The following is a 15,965-nucleotide window of genomic DNA, read 5'->3' as shown; positions in this document are numbered from 1 at the left end:
GTTCAAAAGGTACAGGTTGACATTATTCATTATAATTATAAATATTGCAGGTATTTTGCTACCAGATATGTGAGGATTGGTAAAAAACATCCTAGAAGTTGAAAGGGATCAAGAAATCAGCCAAAATAAAAGAATTTTGAGTGTAGGACTTACAGGCTAGACGCTATTAAATAAAAACGCTTAATGCTTTGCTGTAACGCCACCGTCAGGCCATTAAATGTCATTTTTCTTGGCTAGGTTTTTCACAGCTGCTGTAACTTGTTTGGTGTTTCTGGGATTTACGGCTCTTTATAGCAGAAGTAAACAGACCCAAAGTGTCATTCACAGTGCTGAGGTAAGATCCCAGCTTCTTTCTGGAGAACAGCTTAATAGGACTGATTACAACTGATTATAAAAATGCAGCCTACCTCGACTGCAGCCTAGACTTTATATCGCAGCTAAAGACACCAATCTGAGTGTATTTACACATAAGTGCACCGATCACCCAACTTTTTTTTATTAAACAGCATCGAAAGACATTGTGAACATTTGTGGATCTTTTAGGTACAATTTAGTCAGACTAGGGTCCAAAATGGCTAGTCACTGGGGTGATGCCTCTAAAAGCACATGTTGGTAACTTTTGGAAAGAGGACACAGTTGTACCATAGTTTGAAGCTTCTTAGGGTACTTAGTAATAAAAAGTACTTCTGTGTCCTCCAGACTCTGTGTGACAGCGGAGTACAGCAGCTCCGCTGTGGCAGATGGAGGCCCTGCAATAGGTGGTGAGAAATGCCCAGCACCTATTTAAAATTTAAATTTTTATTTACATTTATTTCAGTGGACTTTGTTTAACTTACAATTCATAAAGTAATGTGAAGGAAAGGACACTCTCCCTCTCTATGGAGTTCACTTTTTCTGTATTAGAGAGTCTAATACAATGTCTTTAATATTCAGCCTCTAATTCACTCACTATTAAGGGCACAGAAGCCATTTACTTGAATAGAAAAGTACACTCCTATATAGAGAGAAGGAATCCGTTTGGAAGAAACAGACATCTTCACCTCTGGTGTGTAAAGAAGTGATACAGGAGGTCATTCCTGCTGGTACTATTATATTTTTCAGTTCATCTGCTTTTGCCAGGCCTGCTGACAACTGAACTGTCAGTCAGCGTCCCCACTTATCCATTCATGAGTCTTTCTGCTCATTTATCTCAGCTGCTGTACCTGTTGACATTTGTACATTAATGCATGTGGCTGCTATGATGATTTAAGTATAAATCACTTTAAGGATAAGGTGTGATTTCACTTCTCTGCATAACTCTCCATAACAGTACATTTTATGTAAATGTGTCACATTCTTATTGGGGTGAGGGAGGCAGGCGATGGACAACAGCTGGGGTCTACCTGGGGGGGGGACTGGTCCTAAGCTTGAAAGGCATGAAGGCATATGCCTTCTTCTGCAGACATGGTAGGCCTGTCTCAAACCTAGCATGAGACAATGGGGAGAATACAGAGATAGAAAATGTCATGACATGAATGTAATAATGGAAATAATGCCATGAAATAAATACCACTGAAATCCTTCACTTGGTAGGGGTCCTATCAGTGGATGTAAAAACCATACAAAGCATGACATCCTGCCCTTCTATTACACAGAAAGGAAGACAAATTTAGTTCAAATGAGAGCTGTCTTATGTTCAAACTGGGGCCAGGTTCTGTGCAGTAACTGCATCATTACATTTGCATCCATGAACTGACAGTCCTTCCTAGTGCTCATGTCAGTCATGTTTACACAAATAACACATATGTGACAGAAGAGATTCAAAATAATCTTATTAGTTTAAATTAAAACCTATGTCTAGCTTAGACCTTAGCCTAGACAAGCCACTGACCATTGTAATAAATGTAATAAAATAAGACTATAATAAATGTAAAACAATAGAAGCAGCGAGCTAGATGATGGGGGCTGTTAATGTTTTAATAGAACTAATTACATTCATTTATCCAGACATTGCATGCAGTAAAAAGGAATTTTAAATGAGACGCCCACACATTGCTGGATCCCCTAACAGATATCTCCATAATGCACTCAGTCTCTAATGTTGTTGAACTGTGCAGGTTTAGTGTGAAGTAGTGTACGGTGATTGAGTTCGGAAAAAAGTCGGGTCTACTGGCCTCCAAGTGGGTTGTCCTCACAACTGCACAACTATACGCTTTGACTTTGGCTAGTAGTGATAGTAACAGTAATCCACGGATGAGGTTGTTTACAGTGGCACTACTACTGCATAGAAGTAAGTAATTAATGCAGAACTGCTGTAACACACAGTATTGTGCAAAAGATGACTAGAGCAGAACAGGCAGTGGTGGAAATGCAGTACAGGTGATATACAGATGTACAATGATGCTGAGTAACAGATTAATTTGATGGTTCGGAGTGTAGATTTGTACAATCTGATGGCTGTAGGAAGAAATGACCTGTGAAGGTGTTTTTCCTGCAGCAAGGTCTGCTGCCCATTGTCTGCTCTCTGTCCCTGTTGTGTTTTGTGGACTGGGTGAGTTTTTCATGATCACGGACACCTTTGCCAGCATCCCATTACCCTCTCCAGCACCATCTCCACTGTGTCCAGTTTAGCCCCCAGGACCGAGTCGGTCAGTATAATGATCTTTTTCAGTCTGTTTGGGTCTTTTGTTGCAATACTGCTGTTGTAATACTGCTGTAATACTGTAAAGTAGTGCTGGCTTTGGCCCTTCTTGTACATCTTGTCCATGTTCACTTCCCATCCCAACTTGTCCCACAGATGAACATCCAAATATAGTCCAAGACTAAGCTTAATCCCTGTGCAGGAAATCCCCTGTAGTTTCATGGTTCTTTCTTTCAAAAGTCTGGAATTTCATCTTCATACTGGATTTATATCACTGTATACTTTTTATCATCACCTACATTTGTATAAAACTAATTCTAACTGAAAATGATTCTGATCTGCTTTTTTGGGGGCATTTTCATCTTGGTAAATTTAACACAGTATTAATTGGCACTGTTTTTCTTTTTGCATTTTGTTGTACAGTAGACTAAATGTTTGGGGCAAAATATCTGTCATTCAGTCTTCTGTTGTCACATTTTATATTAAATCTACAGTTCTGGCAAGTGATTTGGCACAGTGGCACTCATATTTATGTGGTCACTTTTGTAAATGTTGTAAAACACCTTTATATTAGATTGCTACATAATGATTACAGATTGTTTATTATTGTTTATAGATGTTTTGTGAGAAGACCTGAATTGTGGGTGATTTAGGGTGAAACTAGAGGAAATGGAATCAGAGAGAGTGGTCATCCAGAATACAGATGCTCAACAAAGAAGCCACTTATGAGCAGCACTTTGAGTCCTAAGCCTCAGGCTTCACATTTTGGGATATCACTCAATGGTGTTGGTTGCTTTACTACTGACGACTCAATTATTGACTTGCCTAACTGTGCAGAGGCAAAGGAGGCTGGTGGTGTATTAAGTATGCGTAAGCTTTTACCTGAGACACATACATGATTTACACTGGGAGACCTGAACAGCAAGCAAGCTTTGGGCAGAAACCTCATTTCTTTCTGCATTATTTTAGACTGCAGATGTATGTTTTAAAATGGTGGATATTCTACTATGACCGAATTACAGAGAAATAAAAGAGGCAAGATGTTAAAACTAAGGATGTTCAGTAGTTCAGGAGTTGCTGAAATGACTAACACTTGTTTCTGTCTGTTTGTGTGTAGGGAACAGAGAAAAAGGGAAGTCGGCTACAATGAGCCCCCTGGTAAGAACTCAGCACTTTTGTCAGGTTTGGCTGTTTTGATATGTGATTAATAACAACATTCACTTCCTTTCTCGCTAGTTTATTACCAGGCTTCTGCAAAACACACCCTAATTACTATTATTTTATGATACCCCATTCACATGAAATAATTTTGTAGAATATGCAATGATATTACAGTCATTTGCATCCATGTTGTTTTTTTAAGGAGGAAAATTTGGTATTTACAGTATCATGCAAAAGTATTAGGCACTTGATAATATAACACAATTTAACAAAGCAATCAAGCACCTCACCTCACTGATATTCTGGATGCATCATATATAAATCACCCTATAAAATACAACTAGCACAAATACATCTTTTTTAAAGTTAAGGGCTTTAAAAATTGGCATGCAGTGTAGAATCAGGTGAATATGTTGGGCAGTATTCATCAAGTATGCATCATTATGGCCCTTTTAGGGAAGATCGTCTGTAGATCGGTTCAGGAATTGATCCAATATAAAGTGAAGTGCATTAAAAATGAGTCGGTTCTCACTCTGTGTGGCCAGGTCATCTGATAGTACACCAGCCCGGTCCCACAAAGCCCTGCAGGTTCTTGTAAGATGGTTCCACTGTGGTCTTATTTCTTCCACAAGTAGAGCCTCTACCTCGATAAGTCTCTCCAGCTGCATCACCTTGCCAAAAACCTTCTTCATGTCTAAGTGTTTCAGAGGATATAGGTAGGGCTAGCTTGTATTGGGTTTTACAGTAAACATGGGGCATTGGTAAAGACACAGGAATAAAGACGAGGGAACATAATTTCTTCCTATTAAACTGTATTGTAATCCAATAGTACTTCTCAGTACAACTTGACATTCAGCATTGCTCACAGTCTGAAATAACAAAAAAAATAAAAGTCAAATCGTATTCGAACAAATATTCTAAACTGCTGAATCAGATAAGAAATGATCACTTAATAAACAATAAGTATTAACATTCAGTTCTAGCAGGAATAGTTTTTAAGGAACATTACGTTCTAGAGAATATGCACACAGTTGTCTGCCTGTCTGTCCTGATAACACAGGCAACGTGTGACTGGTTTTGCATCTGCATTGTGGAGGAAAAAAAGCAGAACCACTGTGACAGTTAATCAGAGGAGTCGGGCGTTCAGTCACTTCCTCCTGACTCTGTGGAACATGGTCACTCTGTGAGGTTCAAAGCACAGTTTAGTGCAAGTGGGCAAAAAAGGGGTTACAAATGTAATTGTCTTCATGGTCAGAATGTGCACATTTCTATGGTCTGAAACAAATGAAACATGGACCTAAATAGCACATAGACCTCTTTCCTTTGAAAGTCTGAGTTTAATGACTTCAAATGAAGAGTCACTAAAATGGTTCATGGCAAAATTTACATACCAGAATACCAAGGCCAGATTGGGCGTTCTGTTGCCAGAAGGTCTTCAACCGAATCTACAGGTTCTGTGCTGGCGGCAAGATCCTTATGGCACCAGACAGCTTTTTCTTATCTTTTACAATTCAGCTTCGGATCTTGTGTCGCTGTTTGTTACTGGTACTATCTGGGTAGTGGATTATTCTCAGCACTGCAGTAACACTGACAGGGTGGTGGCGTGTTGGTGTGTGTTGCACCGGTGCGAGTGGGTCAGACACACAGCTCAGTGTCACTAAGAATAGTCCACCAACCACAAATATCCAGCCAACAACGTCCTGTGACCAACTATCATTCTTGGCTTACATTACAAATCTGACTCACTCATGCTAGATTCTTTTCTACAACATCTGGAAATCAACTCTTGGATAGTCTTGTGGAGGTCCTGAATACTAAAGAAAAAGGTAAAGGTGTGCTGGCAAAGTACACAGGAAAAAAAGGTGGATTACAGTATGTAACTGTACAACTACCAAGTGCTCCTATATGGTTAGTGGAACTGATCAAATGGAAAATGTGCAGAAACAATGAGGTGGTTTTATTGAACATGCTCACAAGAGTATAAACACAGTATAAAGATTATATAGGGGTTTAAGTGCACAGTGTGGAAGGGGCACTTTGCTCCATGTCAAAATGTATTTGGACTTGAAATTACCTAAAGTACTTACAACTTAATGCTATAGTCACAGATTTTACATTTTAAAATTAATTTCACAAGTTCATGATGTCTGGGAGGCAACCTGAACAAGGCTACTTACCAGTTACTCAATATAGATCCCCCCTTTTCCAGGGGGGGGATCTAAGAATAGGCCTTCGATTACATGCTGAAACCCCACTATATCATCTGATCTGGGGTCATGTGGAGCTGTAAAGAATATTTGTCAGGTTAAGGTGGTTGACATTAAAAGTAAATCTAACATATTAAGATAAAGACAAAATAGTAAAGGACTAAACAACATGGCATGTAAAATTAAAAGACGGCATCCATAAATGTTTTGCTAAGAAAATCTTTTTGCTCTTTTTCAGTTTTTTGGTGACTAATAAGTATTCCAACATTTTGACAGAGAAAGCCACATCACTTAAGCAATGAGAAAGCAATTATACATATCATTTTAAGTTTGTTGCCATGGTCCCTCTAGTAGTTAAAAGGGCAGGTGTTAAAATATACTTGTAAAAAACAGCAAGATGACTCGAGGCAAAAAGCTGTTAAATATGGTAGTGCCTGCCCCTTTTGATTTCTGCCACCCCGCTGCACCCACAGCATTTATATCAGATGCATGCATACCTGAGAGAAAAGGCTTAATGCAAGTTTTGTATTTCTGGGAATGTCTAAGGCAGCTTCTGCAGATAGCGCCAATATCCACACACTATATCAGTGCAGAAGAACTTTCCATTTGTCTCTTTGGCTGCAGCCTATGTTGATGTCCCACAGATTCCTTTTCCATGTACCTGTAACACAATGTCACTATCAAATACATACAAAAAGTAAATCCTGCTTCACTATGTACAGTCCAAAGTGTTTTGACAAATATCTTACTGGCTTGGTCTTCTCACGAATGTACTCAACAAATGTTGCTACATCTTTATCACTGGCCAGAAAAATGCCATCAAAAAATGGCTGTTCCTCTAAAGAAAACGTTAAAGATAATAGAGATACTCCCTAGAGATTCTGACAGTTTAAAGTTATCAAAAATAACAATCCTTATAGTTAAACGATAAACGATATAGTTTTCAGTTTCCATCTGCAGACACAGCAACTGTATCTAGGGTGCAAACTGGGCAAGAGAAGTGGTCAATGCAACAGAATTTTTCTTTTTTATGATGACATGTTCATTCAAGGAAAGCTTTTTGGAAGATACACAAATTGCCACAAATGTTCCCATTCTGGAATTAGGAAAATACTGAACAACAGTGGCATGCTAATTACAGACCTAAACAAAAAAGGACAAGTGGCTTTTCAACAGTCTCACCCTTGCAAATTGTTGTGAACAACATTTTAGGTGTGAAAAATACATACCAATAACTGGGTGTACATTTACATCCGCAAAGCATTGTTCACTAGCTGATGCTTCAGATGTTCTCGCAGTTTTTTTTCATGCATTTTCATACATACACAGAACATGTAAATCAACATGACATGTGTTTCCTCATAGAGGATGGGAAGCTGAACCATTTTTTGTTATTGCTCAGCGACTCATAAAAAAATTATTTTACAAAATGACCTGTTGAGGAGGGACAAGGCACTGGTGACCACTGTGTCTATCAGGGGGGTCAATGTGGACACTGTGGAGGACTACAAATATCTGGGAGTTTACACTGACAATTAACTAGACTGGGCTAAGAACACTAAGCCCTTCAATAACTGCCAGAATATGCTCAGGATCTTCTATGAGTCTGTGGTGGCAAGTGCAAGTGCATGCTGGGACAGGCTGAGAGTGGCACCAACAGACTGAACAAACTGATCCAAAAGGCCAGTGATGATGTGGGTGTGAAGTTGGACTCGCTGATAGCAGTGTAAACTGGGAGGATGCTGTATAAGCTGCATGCCATTACGGATATTGGCTCCCACCCACTCTACAACACTGTGATGAGACACAGGATTCAGTGCAAGACTCATTCCACCAAAATGCACCACAGAGCACCACAGGTCATTCCTAGGTCATCAAACTCCTCCCTCAATGTGTGACACTGTGGTTCATCAGAAAAATACTCAATTTATACTGTTCATATGTGCAATAATAACGGTAATGCAATTCATTTAAATATGTGCAATAACTCAGTGGTGCAATAATTTCAATATATAAACATTATTTCACACCAGACCAGGTGATTTAGAGCAGCAAGGGACGATTACCCAGACATGGACTGATCATAATCATAGACACTAACTAGCTTTTTTCCCAGTGGTGATCTTCACTGAAGTTCTCTATTAGTCAAGGACTGGGTTTAATGCAAGTCTGGGAAACCAGATAGTTCTAACATTCAGACAGTTAACATTAAATAATCAAATTAGCCCATTTTCACAAAACATGTAAAATCCTGTAATTCTAAGGTCACATGGTGTGTGTTTCTGTACTGTGTTTACATTTGTTAACTGAGGGAGTATAAAAACTCACCTGTGACTGCCTGTCCACGTGTGTACCTGGTCCCTGCAAGAGGCAGAGAAAGATCATGAGAATCAATGATGAATAGATGTTCAAAGCTGTAAAAAAGAGAAAAATCATAATTACTCACAATTAGATCCAGTATGAAAGCAGTTAGTACAGCATACTTCCCCATTCCCATAACATATTTAATCACTGATGATGTTCAGACAATCCCATTTTCATTTTAATATGAATGTGACGTTAGCGCAGTTAACATTAGCTAGCTAGCTAGTTTTCTAGCCACATCACTAGCCAGCTATACCCAGTACCTCTATTAGCTCAGCGTACACATCAGGTGCAGGCTAGACAGCAGCGAATGCAGGCCGGTCAGATAGCTAGGCATCTTTTTCCCCGCACAAAAGCCACGACAACTTGAGATCTCTAGCCAGCACATTGTGACAACCACAGAAAAACACCAGCTGCTTTATCTAGCAAGCGCTCCTCACTAGCCACCTAGCGCTAGCTAGCAAATGTACGAGCTCAGCTGACTCCTCACTCTACACTAATGAATGAGTAGACAGTGTCTCCCATTCACTTATCTTCGTATAAGCTTTTGGTAAGAGATATGTTAGAAGAACCTCTGATTTAACCACCAAACTATACGAGAATGGCCACAACTACAGCTCGCTGTGTACCTGATGCTATGTTAGAGGCCGCATTAGCCTAGCCACCTAGCTAGCTGTTATTTACGTAACGTACCTGAAGCTACGTAGCTACCATCATCAGCTCAGCTGACATCTCAGGTATACGTACTACAGGGCATGTGATTGAGGGCAGCTAGCTAGATAAATCACCCTTAATCAGTAGAAAGTATCCAGTTCCCCTATATCTTAAACCTAAAAAGTGGTCAGAAGTACGTATATCCCATGAGACCAGGCTGATTATTTCACTTATCAATTCAAACAATAAAGATAGATATATACAGGTAAATAGATATATAGATATATAGATAGATGATATAGATATACAGATAGATATATAGATAGATATATCAGCATAACATATAAAATCATGAAATGTAATTTATGGTAACAGTAAATTACTATTAGGCCCACATTTAAAGATTTGGGATTACTGAAAGAACCCTGTTGATGACAGGAGTGATTTTACTGTGTTCAGGTGTTGGTGCAAGTGTGTATCCATGAGTAAACTCAGGTCAGCTCAGTTCAGTTGAGACAGTCAGAGAAACAGCTGCTGCTGGAACTTTAGAACTGTGTCTTTATGATGTAATAATGTTCTATTATCAATCATTCTATTAAACTCCCAGTCACTCCTCTGATCCTCCAGCTGCAGACATCTAACCAGCACCATCTCCACACATCAGGACAGCAAATGTAGGACAAACAGTCTTTTTATTATTCCTGTCCGCCGTGGCAGTGTGCTTTAGTCTTGAGGTTGCTGAACTGACTGGGTTTTTAAAGTCTGCTGCTGATGTGTGTTTTCATTTTAACTGGGTAAAAGTTGTAATGTTGAGAAGCTGATGATGTTTATGGGATGGTGGACAGACTCAGTTAATTAGGTTTGCTAGTAGTGAAGAATTTAATCTATCGATCTATGTAGGATTAGACAGGTAGAAAAATGGATAAGTAAGAAACAGTTACAAAGAAAATAAAGATAGAAGAAGTAGACAAACATACAGACAATTATGTACATAGATAGATAAAGAGAGAGAGAGAGCTAGCTGAACTAAAAATGGACTAAAGATGCTTGAAATAAAAAAAGAGAAACATCCTGACTGTTCTACAATTTCTCCAAATGGATAAAAACAATGACGGGTTAATAGACACACAACTAGCTAGCTAGATAAGTAGACAGATAAATAATTAAATAGACAAATTTCTGCTCTCAGTATAAGAGGTAAGGAGTCATTTCATTTAAATGATTATTAATATTTTTCTATTTACATGATAAACAGCATTAACTGATTCCCTCTTTTTATTATAGGAACCTGTGGTTGAAATGAAACAAGGACAAACACTCTGACTGTCCTACAATTTCACCAACTGGATAAAAAAAAAGATGGGCTAATTGACACATAGCTAGCTAGACAAACTGACAGATAAATAATTAGATAGATTAATTTCTCAGAGTTTTCTGCCCTCAGTATAAAAGGTAAGGGCTAATTCAATTAAATAAACTCTTAATAGTTTTCTATTTACATGATAAACAGAATTATCTTTTTTTTTCATTACAGGAACCTGTGTTTCAAATGAAACAAAGACAAACACACTGACTGTCCTACAATTTTACCAACTAGATAAAAAAAAATGACGGGATAAAAGACACATAGCTAGCTAGATAAACAAACAGATAAATAGTTAGATAATTTTTTTTGTTTTTGGCATTTAGCTGACACACTTATCCAGAGCGACTTACAGGGTTATTCGTATACAGAGGTGGGCCAATGTAGTGTTAGGAGTCTTGCCCAAGGACTCTTATTAGTGTAGCGCAGCATACGGTCACCCAGACTGGGAATCGAACCCTCCATCTCTCACATGGTGTAATAGCTCACTGGCAGATAGTGGTGTCATCTGTTGCGCCACACCAACCACGCCATGCTTGAATTTCTCCAAGTTTTCTCCACTCAGTGAAAAACGTAAGGGCTAATTCAATTAAATAAATTAATATTTTTCTAATTACATGACAAACAGCATTATCTGATTTCTTTTTTTATCACAGGAATCTGTGTTTGAAATGAAACAATGACAAAACACCCTGACTGTCCTACAAATTCTCCAAATGGATAAAAAAAATGATGGGTTCACAGACACATAGCTAGCTAGCTAGATAAATAGACAGATAAATAGTTCGATAGATAAATTTCTCAGTTTTCAGCTCTCAGTATAAGAGGTAAGGGGTAATTAAATTAAGTAAAAAAAACTTGATATTTTTCTATTTGCATGATAAACAGCATTAACTGATTCCCTCTTTTTTATTACAGGAACCTGTGTTTGAAATGAAACAAGGACAAACACCCTGACTGTCCTACAAATTATCCAAATGGATAAAAAAAATGATGGGTTAATAGACACACAGCTAGCTAGCTAGATAGATTGAAAGATAAATAGTTAAAGGTAAGGGCTAATTCAATTAAACAAATTAATATTTTTCTATTTACATGATAAACAGCATTAACTGATTCCCTCTTTCTATTACAGGAACCCATGTTTGAAATGAAACCACCCTGACTGTCCTACAAATTCTCAAAATAAATAATAATAATAAAAAAATGACGGGTTAATAAACACATAGCTAGATAGATAGATAAATTGACAGATAAATAGTTAGATAGATGAATTTGTCAGAGTTTTGAGCCCTCAGTAAAAGAGGTAAGGGGTATTTTAATTAAAGTAATTCTTTATATTTTTCTATTTACATGATAAACAGCATTATCTGATTTCTTTTTTTTATTACAGGAACCTGTGTTTGAAATGAAACAAAGACAAAAACCCTGACTGTCCTAAAATTTCACCATCTGGATAAAAAAAATGACAGGTCAATTGTCACATAGCTAGATAGCTAGATAAATAGACAGATAAATAGTTAGATAGATAAATTTCTCTGTGTTTTCTGCCCTCAGTATAAGAGGTAAGGGCTAATTCAATTAAATAAACTCTTAATATTTTTCTATTTACATAATAAACAGCATTATCTGATTTATTTTTTCATTACAGGAACCTGTGTTTGAAGACAAACACCTTGACTGTCCTACAAATTCTCCAAATGGATGAAAAACAAAATTACGGGTTAATTGACACATAGGTAGATAGCTAGATAAATAGACAGATAAATAGTTAGATAGATTAATTTCTCAGAGTTTTGTGCTCAAGGTATAAGAGGTAAGAGGTAATTCAATTAAAATAATTAATATTTTTATATTTACATGATAAACAGCATTAACTGATTCCCTCTTTTTATTACAGGAACCTGTGTTTGAAATGAAACAAAGACAAACACCTTGACTGTCCTACAAATTCTCCAAATGGCTGAAAAAAAAAATTACGGGTTAATTAACACATAGGTAGATAGCTAGATAAATAGACAGATAAATAGTTAGATAGATTAATTTCTCAGAGTTTTGTGCTCCAAGTATAAGAGGTAAGAGGTAATTCAATTAAAATAATTAATATTTTTATATTTACATAATAAACAGCATTAACTGATTCCCTCTTTTTATTACAGGAACCTGTGTTTGAAATGAAACAAGGACAAACACCCTGACTGTCCTACAAATTATCCAAATGGATAAAAAAAATGATGGGTTAATCGACACATAGCTAGCTAGATAGATAGATTGAAAGATAAATAGTTAAAGGTAAGGGCTAATTCAATTAAACAAATTAATATTTTTCTATTTACATGATAAACAGCATTAACTGATTCCCTCTTTCTATTACAGGAACCCATATTTGAAATTAAACAGACAACCACCCTGATTGTCCTACAAATTCTGCAAATAAATAATAATAATATAAAAATGACGGGTTAATAAACACATAGCTAGCTAGATAGATAAATTGACAGATAAATAGTTAGACAGATGAATTTGTCAGAGTTTTGAGCCCTCAGTAAAAGAGGTAAGGGGTATTTTAACTAAAGTAATTCTTTATATTTTCTATTTACATGATAAACAGCATTATCTGATTTCTTTTTTTTTTACAGGAACCTGTGTTTGAAATGAAACAAAGACAAACACCCTGACTGTCCTAAAATTTCACCATCTGGATAAAAAACAATGACAGGTCAATTGTCACATAGCTAGATAGCTAGATAAATAGACAGATAAATAGTTAGATAGATAAATTTCTCTGTGTTTTCTGCCCTCAGTATAAGAGGTAAGGGCTAATTCAATTAAATAAACTCTTAATATTTTTCTATTTACATAATAAACAGCATTATCTGATTTATTTTTTCATTACAGGAACCTGTGTTTGAAGACAAACACCTTGACTGTCCTACAAATTCTCCAAATGGATGAAAAACAAAATTACGGGTTAATTGACACATAGGTAGATAGCTAGATAAATAGACAGATAAATAGTTAGATAGATTAATTTCTCAGAGTTTTGTGCTCAAGGTATAAGAGGTAAGAGGTAATTCAATTAAAATAATTAATATTTTTATATTTACATGATAAACAGCATTAACTGATTCCCTCTTTTTATTACAGGAACCTGTGTTTGAAATGAAACAAGGACAAACACCCTGACTGTCCTACAAATTATCCAAATGGATAAAAAAATGATGGGTTAATAGACACATAGCTAACATAGATTGAAAGATAAATAGTTAAGGTTAGGGCTAATTCAATTAAACAAATTAATATTTTTCTATTTACATGATAAACAGCATTAACTGATTCCCTCTTTCTATTACAGGAACCCATGTTTGAAATGAAACAGACAACCACCCTGACTGTCCTACAAATTCTCTAAAAAAATAATAATAATTAAAAAATGACGGGTTAATAAACACATAGCTAGATAGATAGATAAATTGACAGATAAATAGTTAGATAGATCAATTTGTCAGAGTTTTGAGCCCTCAGTAAAAGAGGTAAGGGGTATTGTAATTAAAGTAATTCTTTATATTTTTCTATTTACATGATAAATAGAATTTTCTGACTTCTTTTTTTTATTACAGGAACCTGTGTTTGAAATGAAACAAAGACAAACACCTTGACTGTCCTACAAATTCTCCAAATGGATGAAAAAAAAAATTACGGGTTAATTAACACATAGGTAGATAGCTAGATAAATAGACAGATAAATAGTTAGATAGATGAATTTCTCAGAGGTTTGTGCTCCAAGTATAAGAGGTAAGAGGTAATTCAATTAAAATAATTAATATTTTTATATTTACATGATAAACAGCATTAACTGATTCCCTCTTTTTATTACAGGAACCTGTGTTTGAAATGAAACAAGGACAAACACCCTGACTGTCCTACAAATTCTCAAAATAAATAATAATAATAAAAAAATGACGGGTTAATAAACACATAGCTAGCTAGATAGATAAATTGACAGATAAATAGTTAGATAGATGAATTTGTCAGAGTTTTGAGCCCTCAGTAAAAGAGGTAAGGGGTATTTTAATTAAAGTAATTCTTTATATTTTTCTATTTACATAATAAACAGCATTATCTGATTTCTTTTTTTTATTACAGGAACCTGTGTTTGAAATGAAACAAAGACAAACACCCTGACTGTCCTAAAATTTCACCATCTGGATAAAAAAAATGACAGGGTCAATTGTCACATAGCTAGATAGCTAGATAAATAGACAGATAAATAGTTAGATACATTTCTCTGTGTTTTCTGCCCTCAGTATAAGAGGTAAGGGCTAATTCAATTAAATAAACTCTTTATATTTTTCTATTTACATGATAAACAGCATTATCTGATTTCTTTTTTTTTTACAGGAACCTGTGTTTGAAATGAAACAAAGACAAAAACCCTGACTGTCCTAAAATTTCACCATCTGGATAAAAAAACTGACAGGTCAATTGTCACATAGCTAGATAGCTAGATAAATAGACAGATAAATAGTTAGATAGATAAATTTCTCTGTGTTTTCTGCCCTCAGTATAAGAGGTAAGGGCTAATTCAATTAAATAAACTCTTAATATTTTTCTATTTACATAATAAACAGCATTATCTGATTTATTTTTTCATTACAGGAACCTGTGTTTGAAGACAAACACCTTGACTGTCCTACAAATTCTCCAAATGGATGAAAAACAAAATTACGGGTTAATTGACACATAGGTAGATAGCTAGATAAATAGACAGATAAATAGTTAGATAGATTAATTTCTCAGAGTTTTGTGCTCAAGGTATAAGAGGTAAGAGGTAATTCAATTAAAATAATTAATATTTTTATATTTACATGATAAACAGCATTAACTGATTCCCTCTTTTTATTACAGGAACCTGTGTTTGAAATGAAACAAGGACAAACACCCTGACTGTCCTACAAATTATCCAAATGGATAAAAAAATGATGGGTTAATAGACACATAGCTAACATAGATTGAAAGATAAATAGTTAAAGGTAAGGGCTAATTCAATTAAACAAATTAATATTTTTCTATTTAAATGATAAACAGCATTAACTGATTCCCTCTTTCTATTACAGGAACCCATGTTTGAAATGAAACAGACAACCACCCTGACTGTCCTACAAATTCTCTAAAAAAATAATAATAATTAAAAAATGACGGGTTAATAAACACATAGCTAGATAGATAGATAAATTGACAGATAAATAGTTAGATAGATCAATTTGTCAGAGTTTTGAGCCCTCAGTAAAAGAGGTAAGGGGTATTGTAATTAAAGTAATTCTTTATATTTTTCTATTTACATGATAAATAGCATTTTCTGACTTCTTTTTTTTATTACAGGAACCTGTGTTTGAAATGAAACAAAGACAAACACCTTGACTGTCCTACAAATTCTCCAAATGGATGAAAAAAAAAAATTACGGGTTAATTAACACATAGGTAGATAGCTAGATAAATAGACAGATAAATAGTTAGATAGATGAATTTCTCAGAGGTTTGTGCTCCAAGTATAAGAGGTAAGAGGTAATTCAATTAAAATAATTAATATTTTTAT

The sequence above is a fragment of the Salminus brasiliensis genome, chromosome 25 (assembly GCF_030463535.1).
Source record: "Salminus brasiliensis chromosome 25, fSalBra1.hap2, whole genome shotgun sequence".
Classification (NCBI taxonomy): Eukaryota; Metazoa; Chordata; class Actinopteri; order Characiformes; family Bryconidae; genus Salminus; species Salminus brasiliensis.
The sequence above is the reverse complement of the archived record's forward strand: the minus strand, read 5'-3'. Positions refer to the sequence as shown.